Raw genomic sequence first — 20,061 nt, forward strand, 5'->3', positions numbered from 1 at the left:
AAGAATAAAGATATGGTGCTTATTGCACATTAAGTGGTTCGCCTCATAAAGCCTCAAAGCACTGTAAATGCATGAAATATTAAAGCCTTGTGTGACAAGAGAAGGGATCTAAACTGTAATCTCCCTCCTGGCCAGAGAAGGCGCTGTGTAAGGTTGGTTGTACATTGAGGAGGAGTTGGGCAGTATTAAGGGGATGCAGCTATGTGAGTATGACCCCTTACATACCAGAGAGCTGTGTTTTTGTTTCATTTTGTTTTTGCTTATTGTTGAAGAGGGAGAGTAGGAAGGAAGCTGCCACCATGGAGCCAGTTGTTGATCACCGCACACAAACCTCACCACTCTACACAGGACACTTGTACAGCACCGGAGAGAAAAGACCACCTTACCGTGCATGACCGGACACAAACGTGCAGAATTTATAATGTGTTTATTATTGTTTCTGGGACTGTGATCCTTTTTGTATGCTCCCTACCATTGCTGGTAGTGGAGCAGATTATTATTTAAGTGCAGGACTGTATCCTTTTTTTGTATACACTCCCTACCATTGCTGGTGGAGGAGTGTATTATTATTTGTTGATTGTTGTTTTTTTTAGAATAAAGTACCCCGAGGGCTTTAATAATTGCAAGTGCTGACTGGACATTGACTGCTTAACCCTCATGCACCGCTCACATCCTGACATCTTGATTTGTGATTCAGTGGCCTCACTACACTAAAAAGTGAAACAGCCACGACACAGCTGACTGCCTTAACACTCATATAAACATGTGCACGTATAACAGAACAGTGTTTGATATGCATTGAATTACATGCTTCTTCCCTCTGAAATTGTTACGCTGCTTGTAGCTTATGTTTTTGTTGATACTGTGTGATCAAAGTATTCAACAAGCTAGCTTTCAAAAGAGCCACTGCGTGCCAGCAAGGAAGGACCTTGAGTTTATTTTATCTTAAAATGTTTCGGGCTCTTCTTCAAAGGGACTTGCTTCACTTTTTTAATGTATTTTACCAGTTACCATAACCTTAAAACCATGAGTCCTTAGCAATATGCTTGTTTGCCAGCTAATGTGTGTAACATATATTTATCTAACTCTATAGGGATTAATATACTATTTGCCAAAAAAAAAAAAAAAAATAATATATATATATATATATATATATATATATATATATATATTATAGATATATAGTATATTATATCCAGTGTTAAGAAGCCAATTCCAGTGTCAGCAATCTAGCAAATTTCGCGACGGCTTTTTAAAATGTTCTTTTAAAGCCTGGAGTGTGAGCTAAAGGACAAAAGCATGACACACTGTCACAGAGATGGCCGAAGTGGGCGGCGTCAGAACCAGGAAAAGGAATACACAGACAGGACAGATGAGGTGAATTGGTGGTGACGTCTGCTGGTGCCGGTTTATTGAAAATAAAAGGGTTTAACAAACAAACAGAAACAGGACACAGCACTCTATGCCAAAATAAAGACAAACAAAACGGACTAAACGAAACAAACAATGGACTAACAAACAAAGAGCTTCTATTTAACGATTACTTTTGTTCTTATTATTTCTACCTCCGTCTCCTATCCCGTTCTCCACTCACCAAACACCCAACCACGAGTGGGTGAAAACATGTTGTTTTTATGCAGCTGTACCAAGACTCAATTGCTAATCAATCATTCAATTGGAGTCTCGGTACAACTGCATGTGAATTAATAAAGTGCAATTCCCCGTGCTCACATATTACTTTTTAATTGCACGTGAAGTGCTGTGCAATCCTCGTGCCTAAATACAAATATACATTTTAAACACTTGTGTTACACAGACCCGTTTATATCCCGTGTACCAATGACTATACACCTACACTTAACACACCACATGTAACATATAATAGAAAATGCACACTGGGGCGGGCACTTCGTCACACACCCCTACAGCTGACTTATAGCACTTATCAGCAAAGAGTGTGCCTGGTAGCATGACCCACACTGTACACAGAACAAACAAAACACTAGCAACAAAAACACAGAATGCTCATTCATCTATATCACATAGTAGATAGATAAATAGACTTGGGCTTATTGTACAGCAGTATGTTTCCAATGTGAGGCATAATCTTTAACTTGGAGTACAAGTAGCAGGGCATGACAAATGACATCAACATGTATAGGAAGTTCATGATAAAATCACTTCTACCTCAGGTGGTGGGAAAGAAAGGTGGTGCTGTGTTGATTTCAAAAGGAAACCCAAACATGTGCCTGATTCCCTTGAGTGTTAGAAGAGCAGTTGTTTGCATCAGCTATCCTTGATAGGAAATACATGTGCTTGAATGCACACTGGCTCTGTATAATCTCTGTCCAGTGATAAACCCTCCAGGTAAAATTCTAGCAGGAATCTAATATATTCAAAGTAATTAAATAGTGCCAGTGGGAACTTCAATAACCTATTGTAAGGGCTGGTCGGGCACACCAGCACACTGAAGGCTTAGCGCACCAGGACCAGGTTCATTTACAAGTATACTAATTAAAGGAAAAAGGACCAGAAACCCGATTTTTTATTGTACAGACATATTTAGAGTTCAGGGGTAGTTTTTTTAAATACTTTTAAATGCAGCACATTTAACGTTTCTATTGCCACACATAGCTCTATTTCTGTGATCATTTAAATAACACCCAGTGTCTTGGCAAAGGTTTATTTTCCTTCTAAGAAAACCTGCTTACAGGTTATTTGAAAACCTGTCTCAGGGAGTCCAGACTGAGGAGATGCAGTACTAATCTTACTAGGATATGTAAAGTCAGATGCTTTACATTTTACCTCTTTAAAGAATGATACTAGAAGTATGAGCAACCCTTGTGTTTCGCATCGTAACAATTTAAGGGTCTTTATGCACAGATCTATTTGTCCAACATTGGATTTCTGCCGGATCACAAGCTTGGTGGGAAACATGGCATAAGTTTGTGCTGAAAATGAAAGCCTTGCATATCAGTTTAGTTTTTTGTTGTTGCTGTTTTCAAATCTAATAGTAAGTAAGTAATCCAGTGGTTATACTTTGTTTTGCTAACCATGCAAGGCTTCGGTGTTCAGTTTAAAACCTTAAGGCTACTTGAGTCTGATTTTAGATGGAAATATATTCCAGCTGTGAGGTGCAGGGAGGCTGGTATATATTGTTTTTACTGAATAACATTTCAAACTAACTGTATTAGTTTTATCATTATTTGCAAGGGAAATTCGTCCAGGTGAATAATTGGATTCAGGTTGTCCAACCGACAAGAATTTGATGTATTTTATTATGGTTATGTATTTTCTTTTGTTCTATCCTGTCCTCAACAAGTCAAAATCTTCACTACCTCTTATCAAGTTATGCATACTATATTTCCTTAAATAATGTTATACGTTATCCAAAATAATTGATTTCATTCTAGGTCTCAATCCTTTACAGTATATCCCTTATTTGGTCAACATTTGTACAGTTTTCCATAGTTTTTCAATCTACCCTAACAAATTATTTTAATTGCATAGGCAATACTGGTTCTGTAATTTGATTATGCATAGCAAAATCTTATCAGTGTTAACTCATATTAGAAAACGATTCAATGCCATCAGTTTCCAACTCTAGCAGGCTTCCATCAAACAGTAGATACCCCTGCTACTTCATAGCATTTTAAATAAAACAATGATCATTTTTTCTAATAGTGATAGTGTCCTCTCGATGAAGGCTCTACATTGTGGTAGTTGGCAGTGACTGGAGCTATACATCCCGAGTCGCAGAGGGCCACAGTGTTTGTTTCATTTTGGAAAAGCTGTGGTGTACAGTACAACTGTAGCTCAGCTAAGGTTTCTTCAGGTTAACGTGATATGAATAGCAGGACTATAACCCTCTTTAAAAATGCTAGAAGTGAAAATATAATAGCTACAAGAGAACTTTAAACAATTTTGAAATGGGGATGTTAAGAAGTGTTTAGTGTCAGTAACTATTTTTTTTAATGATTAATATGTATTGTGTATAATTGTTTGTTTTGTTTATTTAAAAATATCAATCTGTTCCTATCCAATACAAATAAATACTATTAGTTTTTGCCATTGCTTTCTTGCTTTACAGTAGACAAGTGTCAGGCAATGATTTTAAAAGTCTGATTATCTAAGAGCCCATACCAATCCATCTGTGTAAACCAGACTACTATTTGCATTCAGATGGTAGCACATGCAAATAATAACTTGTCTTTAGGTGGAAATCAATTCACTAACCCAAAAAGCGTCAAACCTGCTATGGTAATTATTGTTGACAGAGATGAATTTAAGCTGCTGTTTCTTGCTCAGCCACAAATACATGTTTTCCCTACAGGTATATATGTTGTGGTCAGTGTTGTAGGCAGCTGCAGTGTACTCTAGATGACTTCTAACTCCTTGGAAACATTAATTGCTCACAAGTCAGATACAATGACTGACAGAACAAAGTCAATTTGAAGGGTTGCAGGATCAGAAGAAATACATTCATCTATCTAGATGTTTAGCTTTCTGTGTGTATACTGTATATACTATAAGACTGATCAATATTCATTTCAATGTTATTACATATATATTAAGATTATTCCCCTGAGTAGAAGGCAGTAAATGTTGATTTTGATTGATTAAACACTGGGGTCTCAGATCAAGTTGAAGAGGTGTTAAGGCGGCTTATCAAACATACACAGGAAGAAAGTCTGAGTGGTGTTCTATAGTACAGTTACACAATTCATTGTAAATTTAACAAACTCTCTCATACCATACATAATAGAGACCTGTTTTCAATTCTGGGGTATCAGCGGTTGACAGAAAACATTAAGCTTACTGATTGTGGTCCAAATTAATAAACTTTACAGTGTTACTGTCACCTCTATCAATAATAATAAAATGAAGAGTGCCAGGGTCGGTTGGTGAAAGATAAAGGAACGTAGGCTTTCTAGGAGATCAAAAATTAAAATTAGTTAGAGTCGTATTTGTTGTTTTGCTCAAGCACTACAGGGACCAGAATCCTGTGCATGCAGGTTCTATATATGGATGTGTTTGAGTTCCAATTACCCACTAATCTAATTTAGTGCAGATTGAATCAGCCCTTACCCCAATATATTACAAGGACTTGTTCACTTCAATTTATGCAGCAGTTGCTTAGCCTCAATCACCTGATCTGTGGATCGAACCCTGGTGTCTGCCGAATCACTATATATATATGTGAGATATTTGTAAATAACACACACACAATATTGTATAATCTATTTTGTTCACAACTGTCCAGAAATATTTATTGTAACTTCGATTGCTACAATCCTTTTGGTGAGCACAATAACTAAGATTTTATCACAAGGACAATTTGATATGATGTATGAGGATGTGCATTTTATGGTAATATACTGTGTCTGACAAAAGAAATCATTACACTAAATAAAAAACATCATATTTCACAAACAAAAACAGCTCTCTTATTTGAAGTTACCATACACCTGCATGTGCTAACATTCAGTTTATTATTTATTTAGTGGAAAATGTTCAGTCCTTGGCATGTGAAAACAGTTCCCTTTCAATTCGAAGACGGTGACCAAAACATTACGTATGAGATATGCCTGCCTATGGGTAAGTATTTTCTGAGCTCTCTATACTAGAGCTGCCAATAGGCCCCTTCCTAGGATGACGCCCTCTGTCCCGCCTACAGAGGGGTTAAACTCTGTGTTGGTATGTGAGCATGTTGTGAAAAAGAGCTTTTGAGTTAACTGCAGTTCCCTTGTCTTTCAGGCTGAAAGCTGGGTTACTGAAACACAACGAAAGAGGGCCTACTCAGTGGAGGTGCAGTTGACTCACCTGGCTAACATGATGGGTACCCCAGTGGTATATTTGGATGGCCTGCTCACAGAGACCCTGCTCCTAGAGCCAATGGCCACTGAGCTTAGTCTTATTTCAGGCACACTGCTCCAGATCTCCGGTCTTCAAGGGCAAGCCCTAGGCCGGAGCCTGGCAAGCCTGGTGGTGGCTCGTAGACAGCTGTGGCTGTTGAAGGCAAGGATGCCTGACACGGATAAGGTGGCGCTGTTGGATGCGCTGATATACCTTGGGGGCGGCTGTGGAGGAGATTTTGCAGCGATATCATTGAAACGATACGAAGAGTTGGCTTGTACCAGTGCAGTACATGGCGTACTTGGGGCTCCGGCTGGACTCCAGTACGAGGTGCGCATACCTGTCAGATGAGAGTCGCAGCAATTCAGGGTTGCCTCTCACTGTTTCAATGTTTTGGTGGTTGTCTTCTTTCAGGGAACATGTTGTTCTGTGATAATCAATATGCAGAATATAGTATTGAATAAACAGTAGCCAACAGATATAGTAGCCACAGAATTTGAATAAGCTTCTAAAATGGTAGTATTGTCTTTTTTTGTTTCTGTTCATTGCAATTCAAATCACATTACAACAATGTTTCTCTATCTACAGTTAGTAAATTAACTAACACATGCCTTTCGGCACTTCTGTCCTTTACTGCACATCCTATTGCATTCTGCTGCCATCACTTAATGATGGCATTCTAGCTCAGAAATTGATTAGAACTACAATGGATTCTATTAAAATAAACAAGGTGCCAATGCAAACTCTTTAACATTTGCATGCTTCCTTCCATTTTCGTTAATAGTTTTCTGTGTAAAGTTAAATAATTTATTATGAAGACTGCTGTGGTTGGGTAAGTAAATGTAATTGAAATGCTTCCCACACAAGTTGTGACATTGACCATATACCGGTATATCTTCTGCTTTGTGATATTAAAGGTACTCCCTTGAATATAATGTACGTGACCAAACTTCTCAAATGTCTGTGATTCTGAAGGACATTTGGAGGGGTATGCCTGAAAAAAGCATGCAATAAAAAATGATCTTAATAAATTCTTATTTCATAAACATAAAATATTGTGCAACAGTATCAATGTTGCCAGGGTATGGCAAGTTAGGTGACCTTGGGTGGAAAACATTTTTTCACTTTGCTTTTAAGGACAAAATATCCTCAGTGAGTCTAATCATGATTTAATCTTGTATGTCAACACAAGAAAACAGAGGAATTGGTTCAAAATAGTGCAGCACTGTTGAACCATCGTTGAAAGATACAGCTCGGGAAGAAGTGCAGGTCTTATTTTTAATGTGCTTCCTTAATTGATATTTTGATGTTATCATTCCTCTTGTGTATGGTTTTCCATTGAGGAAGGATGTGAAGTGTGACACAGTAATTACAAACGGTGAAGCACACAAGACTACTCCAAAGCTTTAATGCAGCTTATACCAGCTTACAAATCTATCATTTCCCCTCTGCGTGTGGATGATTGAGGAATTGTCAGAATAGTCTTTTCACATCAGCTTTTATCTGCTTCTCTATAAAATCAGTGTCAATATACTAGAAGACAAAGCTGTGCTTTCTGCAACCAAACAAATGCTGTGCTTCACAGAGTGCTGACTACAGTGATGATAAAGAAATCATTTGATTATTGCAGGTCATGGCTAAAGAAGATGATAAAAGGGGTTCTATTCAATATGTAAAGAGTGGCAGATTACAGACAGAAATAAACTAGAGGCTAACATGCACTATTGCAACTATGGGCCCTTCTTAAAACAGTGGCTGTATTTAATTCTGTTACCATTTAGAGCTTGAATGCACTTCAAGATCAATGCTAAAGTAAACAATAAAAAAAAAATAACACTGCCCAATTAACGATTTCACATTCACAATAGCTTGCCACAAAAAAAATGTACATTACAATTTGCACATGCGTTTTATATCCAAATACGAATAGAATAAAACATTTTTTTTTTAAAGTTAGCAACTACATATGAAGACACCATGGTTTGAGCAGCTGCTAAAATGTAACATTGTATTTATGTATGCATACAGTTAGAAAAACATGTTTTCGGAAATGCATTTCTGGCAGTGGTGTACACTGGACTTTACCTATCCCACAAGTGAAGTATTTACCCCTTAGTAACACTAGTCTTAATACAAAAAATACAGCAAAATACAGTAGAGCAGTTTAAAAGTTATAAGGTGCCGGTTTTAAGATCTGCCATTGCTTAGATCACTCAAGTAGACCAACAGGAGACAGTTTGGGCTATGGAAATGTTAGTATCTGTATTACCTTCATTGTAGTAGGGCTCATGTAGATTTTAGGTAAAAAGTCTACACATCTCTGTGGTCATTTCTACAACACCAGTCCAGTTACAGTATATCTATATCACATTAACTAATTCCTACCCTCATTGGCAAAAGTGTAGGTTTCAGTAGGAAGATACCAAACATCAAATTCTTATTACAATTTATTTGAATGCCTAAAATAACCCAATAGTTTGCTATGTTCCTAAATCAGTACATTGTGCTTCAAGTTTACAACCAAATAATACTTTGTATAACATTTGATGGATTAGTGTTTCTCCAATGGCAGATTAACTGTAAATGTAGGCTTTATATATGCAGAAGTTGGAAAATGATTACTGCATGAAAGAGTTTAGCTGTATATTGTTAATTAATGTTAAATCAGTTAAGCATCACACTTTCTATGTTCTTCCATAGGAAAAAAGATAATAAAAGATGTAATGGTTTGTCTAATTAGGAGTACATATCTGAAGCAAAGCTAATTAAATAACAATATACCCCACCCCCGAGGAAAATTAACACCAACTGCTCTCATGTGATATCTCTAAGTATGCCTATTGAAAGTCTTTTCTATAAGCCTCAATGCTTTTTGAAAACTGTAGATTCGTAATAATGAATAGTTATTTTCTAGAACTGTATAGAATCCAGGCATGAAATGTCCATTTGCTTTTTTGAAAGGGAACGCAGGGTTTGCAGACTGAATCTCATTAATGTGGTTTTGTTACTATATGTGAAATCACTTCACATTTAGTTGGTAGCTCTATGTTTACTACAGGATATTTTAATTGAATGTTGCCGTCTAAGAATTCAATTAACAAAGCCAAGTTTTGGTGATACTTTCTGTATTAAACCCCTGTCTATGCTACCAGTAAAAATGAACAAATAATGTGCAAGGGTGTAGCAAGTTTACATGTGTATTAAATCAGTCGAGCACAACTGACAAAAATGTGGTTGTCACCATATGCAGATGAAGAGTTTCTATTGAAAATGGAGGTGCTACCAGGGGATTGGCTTACTCACTGCAAACAAATGACAGGTCGGTTTGCACAGTACATCACACCACAACACCCATACCAACTACATGACAACAAAAGAACAGGTCTTTAAAAAAATAAAAGGAGTTACTTTACCTTCCGAACAGGAGCAAGTCACAGAAAAATATATTTCTGTGCCTCTTGATTATGGAATTGCCTTCTGTTAGCACTGCTAAGCTTTTTACTCAATAATGTGTTTAGTGTTTGAACATTATGCAGTAATCCTAAATGAATGCACCAGGCTGCTACTTTACATCGTTTAGGCATAGTACTTGGGCAAGTGAAATTACTCATTCTCAATCAATTCTGAGCTTTTTCCTACAGTGTATGTTTTATAGTTATGTAAAGTGAAATGTTAAATGAGTATTAAACAGTTTGAAATGTCTGGCAAATTATTAAATATTATGGGCTCTTTCTAAAAGCACATGTAAAGTTCTCCTCATTTTGTCCTAACGGAAACTACTAACTACTATGAAAACTATGAAGGATCTTTATTTAACCTGCTGTAATATTAACCTACAATTTAAATACCAGTCTGAAGATAATAATCAGAATTTTTTACTGGCTAAGGAAGAAATATCAGATTTTTGTGTTCTTGTCCTCAGACGGTGATTTATTAACCATTTAACTTAAGCAAGGTAAAAAAGCATGACATCTATAACCCTTAATAACTGTCTGACTGCAGTTTTAAGCTAAATTAAAACCCTCTGTGCAGTACCTCCAAGAATAAGAAAAAACAGATGTCAAGGAAAGAAGTGTATCCGGTAGAAGGAAATGAGATCCAGGAGAGCTCACTGTGCAGGATTTTCAAAAGTTCGTAAATGATAACTCCAGTGTTAATCAACAAATATTTACATAGCATTGACTTTGGCATTTTCAAGAGGTCGTTATTAAATAATCATGCTAACGTGACTTCCGAGGTTATGCTGATTTACGAAGCAACGTCAATATCTTAATGTAACAAGGCCAGGAGCCCTGTACATCAAAAGGGGACACAGCAAATAAATGTATTGTTTTGTTTTTTATTTTGTATTATGCGTTTTAGAACAAGGCATCCCCCCTGCCCCTATGTATCATCTGTATTATTTTGTATTTATTTTAGCATTATGGTTTATTGTATTTATAAATATGATGGCAAAGCCATATGTTTGCTATTGTTTTGATATTTTGTGTTTGTTCTTTGTAAATACCTCGTGGGAACACGTGACTGTTGGCTAGTGATTGTTAGATGAGCCGGCAGTCATGCGTAATTAGTAAACTTGTGCAGATTGTGGCCGAGGGGCAATAGGAAAATGAATAGCTAGTTAAAGCCTGCAGCTCTCCCTGTTCAGGGTGGAGTGTTCTGGAGCGAGCAAGAGCAAGCAGAGAGATTCTGAAAGTAAACTAAATATAGAAACAGTGAAGGCAATTGCCCAGCCTGACCTACATTGTTTTAAAAGCAAATCCATGTTAATTGTCATAATTTATCAGGCGTTCATTTGCACTTGGAAAATGGGGGTTTTAATTAACGAAAGATTATAACTCACCTTGAAACAAAAATGTAACACACCGCGGCTGTGATGCCGACGATACAGAGACTACCTAGATAATTCAATATTTGTAGTTATAAAAATATTTCAGACTTATATACTTGTCATTATGAATGAGATTTTTTCACTTGTTTTAACAATTGTAAGCTTAAGTCCGGAACACACTGCCCGATGACATCACAGGAAGGGGTGCATGGATGTGGCGAATCAGTAGGCAAAAAGATAAGGCTAAGGCAGTAATAAATAGCTACCAGTTTGGCTAGAACTGATTGTGAAAACCACATATGACTAGAGACATGAATGTATTTTCTCTATTAAACACACACACGGTATTCCATTGGTTTGTATATAATATCCGTGCCTATATTTTCTGAAAACAAGACCCGACAGCCCCACATTATACTTTAACTATTAAATTAACTATTTACAGAATATTTAAAAACTGCTGTAACCATGATTAATTTATTATTAATAGCGTTATCATTAAGATGATTTCCATTACATGAGTGGATGTTAACTCTGCTCTCACTAAGATAAGCACCAACTAAGAAGTAGCTTTACAGTAAGCTAATGTGATCCATCTGCATCTCCATCCATTTGCGTTTCTTTCCATCTGATGATGTGGATATCCTTCTGCCTGGTGTTGATGGCTGAAGTGTATCAAGTGGATCAACCACAGTGCAGTCTCCCCAGCGCATCAACATGACAACCATCTGGATTGAGCTAAGTAGAGAACATCTCTGGGGTCTTCAGGTGGGCACCTTCCGTCCTCTGTGTTTCGTCGACTAGCCCACAACACCTCAAGAGGGCTCAACAGTGATTCTGGCATCCCAACATCACCCCTTCATCCCCCACTCAACTCGGCTTACTTACCTTTACATCGGCGTTGCTTTCTTTCTATTGTGCTTGAGATTCCCAGCCAGAATCTTTCCATCTGAACCACAACCACTTGCTGCTCCTTTCTGCTGCAACGCAACTCTTGGCCACTGAACCCAACATCTGAGAAACTGGGTTGTAAAGTCCTTGCTGTTCTGCTTCAGCAGCTAGTTGAGCATACCAAAGTTTCTTCCTCTCATACATCTCATCCACAGCAACCTCCCATGGCACTGTTAACTCTACCAGATGAACATTAAATTATACCAAATCACTTTTTTTTTTATATATATATTTACAATGAAGTTAATCTATACTGTGTTGTCCAAATGCTTATAAAGTCAGCAAAAACATACGTTCCCTTCATTGTAAATAAAAACATGATTTGGTATAATTTAATGATAACGCTATTAATTATAACGTTATTAGTAATAAACACATCATGCACCATTGTCCTAATAGCCGTTGTTAAGTACTCTGTAAACTTTGTTGTCTAATAGTTAAAAAGTGCAATATGGGGCTTGCTTTCAAAAGATATCACCACGGACATGAATGAAATACCTAATGTGATTGAGATCATTGAAAAAGATTTTGCCTAATGGATTTGTAATGTTGTCAGTCTCCCCCAACACTGTATGTACAGTGTACACTCACCTTCACACGTCTGTATGCACATATTATAACATCTTATAATACTGTAAGTGTTCAGTGGCTACTTCTATTCATGTTGAGTTTATTTATCATGGAGGTGAGCAAACAGTACCAGAGAAAATGCATGATTAGAGGAATTCACAATTAACTATAAACAAATTGTGATTGAAGAAAAATAACTTCAATTTAACATGTTTCTTCTGCAATTAGAATGTTCTGGTCCTGTGGAAAAAAAAATTACATTTGGCAGAGAGTGTCAGAAAATGAAATGAATACTATACTAATCTGATTCAAAGCCAATACCTTAACGCAACTTAAAACCTCTGATCCATTGTAATTGAACGATTGTCAAGGATTATGGCTTTTTATCAGTCATTGAACTTATTTAGTAAAGATGGGGGCCTCTACTCCCAATGGTTCCTTATGATAAAGACTGTGACTGTGTTACACCCTGTGCCAATATTGAGGAGGCTCAACAATTAACAAAAACAAAGGAGTATTAATAAAGAAACAGTAACTTTGAGCATATCCAACAGGTTTGCACCTCAGCATTGCTTCCATTGGCATAAATGACCATCATTTCTCATTCTTTCAATAGCAATTGGCTGCAGATATCAAGCCAGCTCAGTTAATCATTGTACTAAATGACATGTGGACGCTCACAAAAATAGAAAAGCACAAAGTTGCACAAACATAAGGATTCCTAGAAATCCGGTCAATATACACATTCAATCATGCCCACAGACATAGCATAAACAATGATTCACAGTCAAGTGAAAATGCTGTAAAAATTAGAATCTGAGATTAGTTGTGGAAGGCAAAATAACTAAAGTCATCTATTCCTGTTGTAAAGAAAGGTGACCTATTTTGCAGCATACGGTATTGAAAACAATGTACCTTGCTTTTGCGACTAGAGTGAACCTAACCTTAACAAACTTTTACAATAGTATGTTAACCCATGTGCATAATCCCCCCCCCCCCCCCCCCCCCCCAAAAAAAAAAAAAAACAAAAAAAAAAACAAAAAAACCCTTGAATCTATCTTCTGCTTGCCATAGAGGTCTGGGGTACAGTGATTGGGTTAGTGTTTACCCTTCCAAGTAAAATAAGTAAAATGGAAAATTAGCACAGATAATATATTCCCTCCAACTATATAGCTGTCTGCTGATTACAAAAGGGTATTAGTGGTTGTTAATCTCAGATGAAACTACAGTACAGCTCCACCAAACCCATCTCCTAGCATAAAGAGGAGAAGAAATTACCTTGTAGAATGGAAAGGAGTGCAAATAAGCATGTCATCGAAGTTGTTTTTATTGAGTTGCGAATAACAGCTGGAATATTGCAAAGCTAGTACGAGTCATTATGCAGAAGGAGGTTCAACCTAAAAATTTTTAGCTTCCGTTATGAAAATTGAAAGTCCCACAATGAGAAAATCTGTGCATCAGTGGTTCTGTTATCCTGACAGTGCTGCACATTCTGCTGAATAGCTCTCACTGCCTCAGAGGAATCATGGCTAGGTGAACCTGTCACCTTTGCAGAGCTGTTCACAGGACTAAAACAGAAATGAAAATGTGTTTATAAACAGGAATAATTCAGTGGTTTTTGGTTTTAGTGACCTTTAAATAAATGTAATTTGCAAAACAATCTTTCTTTCAGCCAGTAAAAAATGACTAAGTGTATATAATATACAAAAGAAAAAAGAAAAAACAGTTACACGCAGCTCTAAGATATGACTGGGTGAAGTACACTTATTATTTTTCCACTTGGTTACACATTCCTTTTGGCGTTGCTGCAGAAAAAAAAGAAATGCAACTGGATGTCAATCTGTTTTTGCAGCAAGAAGATGATGTGTTTTTTTTTTTCTTTTCCTCTGTTACTGAGTTAATTAGCAGTTCAATGACTGTCTGTGAGGAGGATCTGTCTTCTTTCATTTATCTCAAACCTGCAGAGAAAAATGCCTCAAAATCATCATGTGTTCTCTACAGAAAAAAAGTTATTATGCAAGTTCATCCCCTAGTGATGCAGAATTTTCTATGGCTGGTACTAAACACTATTAGATTTATTTGTAAACAGCTCCATCGCCATTAGTAACTACATGCCAAAGAGCGGTTTCCTCACTGCACAACAAACCCAAGTATTTTGATGAGCACAATGTGGGTATTTCCCAAACTGATCTTGTGTATTTTCTTCATTTAAGTCCAGCTAGAAGGAGACATGTTTCCAAACACATTTGACTTTAACCAATCAGGAGAGACTCTTAGCATTTGACTCATTTATCATGTGACTAAGAAAGTCCACAAGATTTTGTCGGCTGTTAAATTAAAAAAATATATATAATGCCCTTTATTACTTAATAAAAAAATATATCATGTTATATTACTTGTTCTGCGAAACAGTTGTTGTGACTATTGTTTACTTTTAACGATATGTCTGTGTGACAGAGAGGAAATTAATCTCAATCAACAATCTCCCTCTCAACATGTGAGGGCGCTGTACAACAGAAACTGTGCAATTCACACTGAATGGTTGGGCAGTTCATTCCATTCAGCCATTCAGGAAAGGGGTGGAGTCATGATACCAGGAGTCAACACCCTAGTATGTTAAGCAAAGTGTCAGTCAAGAATTGGAGGAGACGTGACTGAACTAGCTATCGGAGAGGGCGGGGCTCAGGGTACTTTAGGGGGACGTGAAGTCATAACCCTTTCATAACCGAGTGTTTTCCTGTTTGATGAACTGTCTGCGTTTGGTTTGTCCAATGGCTACTACAAAGCCATGAGCTGCAGCAAGAAGCCAGCGCTAAGCCTGGACCTGTATATATACACCACCACTGCTGAGAGCACCACTAATGCACAAAGAGCACCTACAGTCTGGAAACAGGGTTTTTGTGTCTGTGTTGCGAGTTTGTGTTTGTATTATTATTTCAGGGCTGCAAACCTTTTTGTTTATGCTGGCAATACTTATTGTTGGGTAGTGTCAGCCTTATTATTTAACGGTCTCAAACTGGGGAAAAAAAAAAAAGATTAAAAACACCACTTGAACCATAACTTTGTGTCTGTCATTGCTAAAGCACCTACATCACCTGAGCACTGAAAATCATTCGTTCAGTCTGGTAATTCCTTTATTAATTGTGTCAAACAAGTTTAAATGTTTTATTTTTGGCATATAAACATAATATACTGTATTCCTGAAAGCAATCAAACAAACAAATAAATAAATACATACAAGTGGTAGGTATAGTCAAGTATGAGACTTCCCTTGATCTTTTCCTATTAATCTTCCAAATATGCAGCAGTAGACACGTTTTCTGTATGACGTTTTTGAAGTGTATCATCAAAATTGGCATGTAGGGATATTAATAATTTTGTTCCTAGTGCCTAGCCTTATTCAATGACAAGGCTCAGAAAGACTGATTTGATTGCCCAATGGCTTATTACAGTGAAACATCATGGAAGACCAATTGCATCATTGATGCCGAGGCACCGATGTGTCTGGCGTGTGGGGTTGAAAAAGAAAAGATCACTAATGTAAGTGTACAACAGAGAAAAAGTAACAAGACTTGTTTCTTTTTTGCAGAAAGTAACTAATATTATTACTCCCATCAAAAGCTGAATGCATTATATTACCTCTTTACTGACAAAAGTCATATTATAACAGTAACGTGTTACTTAAGTATGTTATATATTGTAGTTTGGACTAAATCAGATGTTGTAAACAGAAGATAATTCTTTTTTTATATTATCTATATGGAACTGATATTTAGTTTTTATATACAGAAATTGACCATTTTGTCTGTGTGTACCAACAAGTACAAAAGTTATGTGAATAGTATTATCATGCTTTCCAAAACCGATAAACATTCTTGCATGTAATTTCATTAACAGTTTCACAGTAGAGTTGGTGATCTAAAATGTGTCATTCGGATCAGACAATATTTCCTCAGCTTGCTGAGATGTTTGCACGATTCAGATCCAACATACACATAATTTAAGACTCCTTCTATAGAATGTTAAACCTCTTTCTAAATGAACTGTTGTAAAGATCCTGAAGTGCTCTGAAGTCTGCAGCTTTGAAATTGCTTTTCTGCTAGCGGAATACAAACTTTTCATTTCACCAAATGCCCCATCTGAAACCTGCACTATTACATGTGCACATCTTGGCAATTCTCATGAAAAATGTAGTAGATAAAAATGGCACAACCCTAAAATGTTCAGGTCACTTTAACTGCCTACCCAGCTGCTTTAAACCAAATCTATGCATGTACTGCAAGCGTGATATGCTTTGCAATAACAAATAACTACTATAATTACTCCCATTTATAAGCCTAATGCTCCACAGAAATCAGAGAAAACCAAATCAACATCTGTAACACCTGCGATCCTCAGTAACAGCCTTAGCTATGAACTATTGCAAGATGAGAGATACAATTCTTTACCACCAGGTCTATCTTGGCCACTAGGCACAAGACATAGCCCCTTACAAGATTCCACTGTTTAATGCATGTGTAGATTGAGCAGTTTATTTCTGAAGATGCCTGGTGCAAGTGTAGCGCCCTCTTAGGACGCTGATGGAGCCCAAACACAGTAGACAAAGGAAGGCAGCCCCTGGTTACCACTATGGATTTAATTTATTATTTTAAATGACCAATTAAGTAGGTTTAACGACTATGCCAATTTAAAGCTAAGTTAACTTCAAATAAATAACAGGTTATTTAATAATCAAGAGAAGCAAGTGTATAAAGTGAGGGCAAAGCCAAAGTAAAAAATAACAGATTTTATTTGGGTAGGGTATGATAATTAACACATTAAAAATTAGTCAGTAGTTTAGTACTTAATTTCCATCCAAGAAAACACTTGCCAGTACAACAATAATTATCACTCAGCAATTTGATAACAAAAACCATACAGATTGTCACATATAGCAGCAGATTACAATAGCATCTTAAAATTGGGCAAAGAAAATTCTAGAGTGCCTTAAACAGTGAGTTTCACATAAACATTTAAAAAATAGTGAGTTCACATACACTTCCAAAATAGTGAGTATCACGTAAACACTTACAAACAGTGACTTTCACAAACACAATTCAGAGATAAATAAAACTTCATATACTTTTAAATAACATGTATCAAAAATAGCAGCAAGCTATTAATTTCATAGAACTAAAACGCAAAGCACCATATAGCTTTAAACTGCCTAATTACAAACACTCCTGTAGACACTATTCAATCAGAATGCATGTTACTAAACTACGAGTTTGCAATCAAAGTTTGGTGTACCATGTATAGCGGATAGACAACAAGACTCAAAGGATAGTAAAGAAAAAGATGCTAGTTCTGCAAATTTCAAACACGCTAATACACAGGACTCACAGATATATTGCACATAGACTCAAACAAACTGCTACAGTATACCCGGGACGGCTAGAGTAAAAGGCATCTAGTTATTTCTTTCACAATTGAAAAGAGCAGTTTCCTTTTGTTTAGACAAGACACGTACAAAATAGCTACCACGGTCTGAGAGCACGAGGGTTGCTCTACCAAACCACTCTAATATAGAGCGGACCAAACTATTCAGTGTGAATAGCAAGACCTTTACCGTTAGCACCTAGCGCTCCAGCCAACGTCCAGCGCATGCAAGTACTACAATTTATAATTTAAACTTTAACCAACCTTGCCAAACGGTAGTTCACAGATCCATGCTTTCAGCTCACACAATTTCCCAAACCCGGTAGCGCTCTTGTTTGGTTGACATGACGTGTTTTTATACACCTGTCCCAATTAGAAATTAGTGCTGCAGATACTATGGAGACCACCAAGTTTTTGGGAGATTTAAAGGGGACATATCACATTATCAAAGTAAACATACATAAAAAATAAAACAAAAACTACACCAAAGAAATATAAATCACATTGCACACCCATTACACAAGTCTACGGAATTAACAATGGCTTTTTATTTTGAAGGAATTGCAGATACACAGTACTGGAACATCTTAATCAAAATGTAATTTTCTTTCTCAACTCTAGAATGTTTCCCAGCAGCCAACATTTATTCAGTGCTACAAAGTATTCCATAATACATGGACCAGTTATTTATTTTGATCCCAGCGCGCTAATTAAAGTGCTGCTGATATGAATCTTTAATGTGCACGGTGTTAAACAGTGATGTCTCTAAATGATTTTAAGATATCTCAAAATAACTTCCTGTTTATTTAGAGATATCTTCAAATGAACAGGAAGCCATTTCAAGATATCTCGAAATGACTTCCTGTGAAAATGTTGTATTGCCCTGGCCTTGTAAGGAATGACTGGTTTTTCATAACTCAGAGTGCAGCTGTGACCTCTGGACAGATAACACTTTTGTTTTTGCATAAATCTTTTCTGCTTAATAAGCTGTATTGAGTCTATATACAAAGCAACCAAACCAACTGAAACTGGTCCTAAAACCATTTACTTTTGTTAAAAGTGACATGCTATAACTTTAGGTAAATGTCATAGAATGCATAATAATACACTACAATTGGAACACAGACTTTTTCTGATAAACACGCACCTTGTGTGGGGCAGTGTACGCATTGTTCCTGTTACCTATGCTTCCCATTTAAATGGTAAAGAAATCATTGAAACTGTCTGTAAACATCGTGCAATTTACTTGTGTTTAATGTACGCTCTGAATCAACACAGGGTTAATGAAGTCTTGAAAGTCAAGTGCCTCCAACCCCCAAGAAGTCTGTATATAAGATGTATGCGTACAACCTGAAGGGCCTTATTGCATTTATAATCCAGGTCAAACAGTGGATTTAAAAAAAAAAAAACAGAAGTAATTTTTAGGGAAAAAAAAAAAGTTTTTATTAAATATACTTACGCTAATAAAGGGACCACAAAAGTAAAGCATTTATAAGTTTGAACTGCACAAGTTAAGATGAATAAATTGAAATTGAAACATGCAAAAGTACATACTTATTTTTGATGTGTTGAATTTTATATTGCCATTGAAAAGATCCACCAAGAGGCGGAGTTGAGATAGCACTGAATTCATTTTTTTTCTGTGAGTGCAAGACACTTGTTTCAGCAGAACAGGGGTAAAATAAAATTAAATGATGGTCTATGTCGGACAGGGGTAGATCATGTACAGATGTGTCTTTTTGTAGTTTTCTGTAGCATTTACAAACCGTTAAAAAGACAAAGTCAAAGTCGAGGTGAGTGAGACAGTATTTTTTTTTTTCTGTTTTGCTATCATCCAGTTCATTTAATTGTTCTTCATCCAAATCAACATGTCTACTTAATACTTTTGGGATTTTTTTGCTGGTAATTGGTCACTCAATTTTATAGTTACTGTACATCTGTGATTTCGAATATGTGACAAGGCCCCAACTGTCCGTATTGATCCAATATAGGAACAGCTGAAACCTTGCTCGACCAATCACATTGCTTGTTTCATATTCCATTGCCAGCCCTGGATTCTAAATAAATATATAATTTATGGACCGGTAAATCTGCATTTTTTTGGAGGACGAGGGCTCTTGAATGTTATAAAACAGGTTACACTGAATTATTCTTCAGGAGTTTTATGTGAGAAAGTCTGAGCTCTTGTTTAAAAAAAAAAAAAAAAAAAACAGCTCTGTCTTCTATTATTTTAGTCACCTGTTAATGGCAGTAAATATCTACTTAGCATCTACACTGAAATAGAAAGTAAATGCAATTGCTATTAACAAGGAATACTATGTATTAATATGTGTGAAGTATTGCTGACACTAATTCATCTGCCACCCTGCACCAAGGGATGCATATGGATGGGAAAATCTGCATTAGCCTGTTTTGCATTCACTTTACTGATCACA

The sequence above is a fragment of the Polyodon spathula genome, chromosome 10 (assembly GCF_017654505.1).
Source record: "Polyodon spathula isolate WHYD16114869_AA chromosome 10, ASM1765450v1, whole genome shotgun sequence".
In the NCBI taxonomy this organism is placed as follows: domain Eukaryota; kingdom Metazoa; phylum Chordata; class Actinopteri; order Acipenseriformes; family Polyodontidae; genus Polyodon; species Polyodon spathula.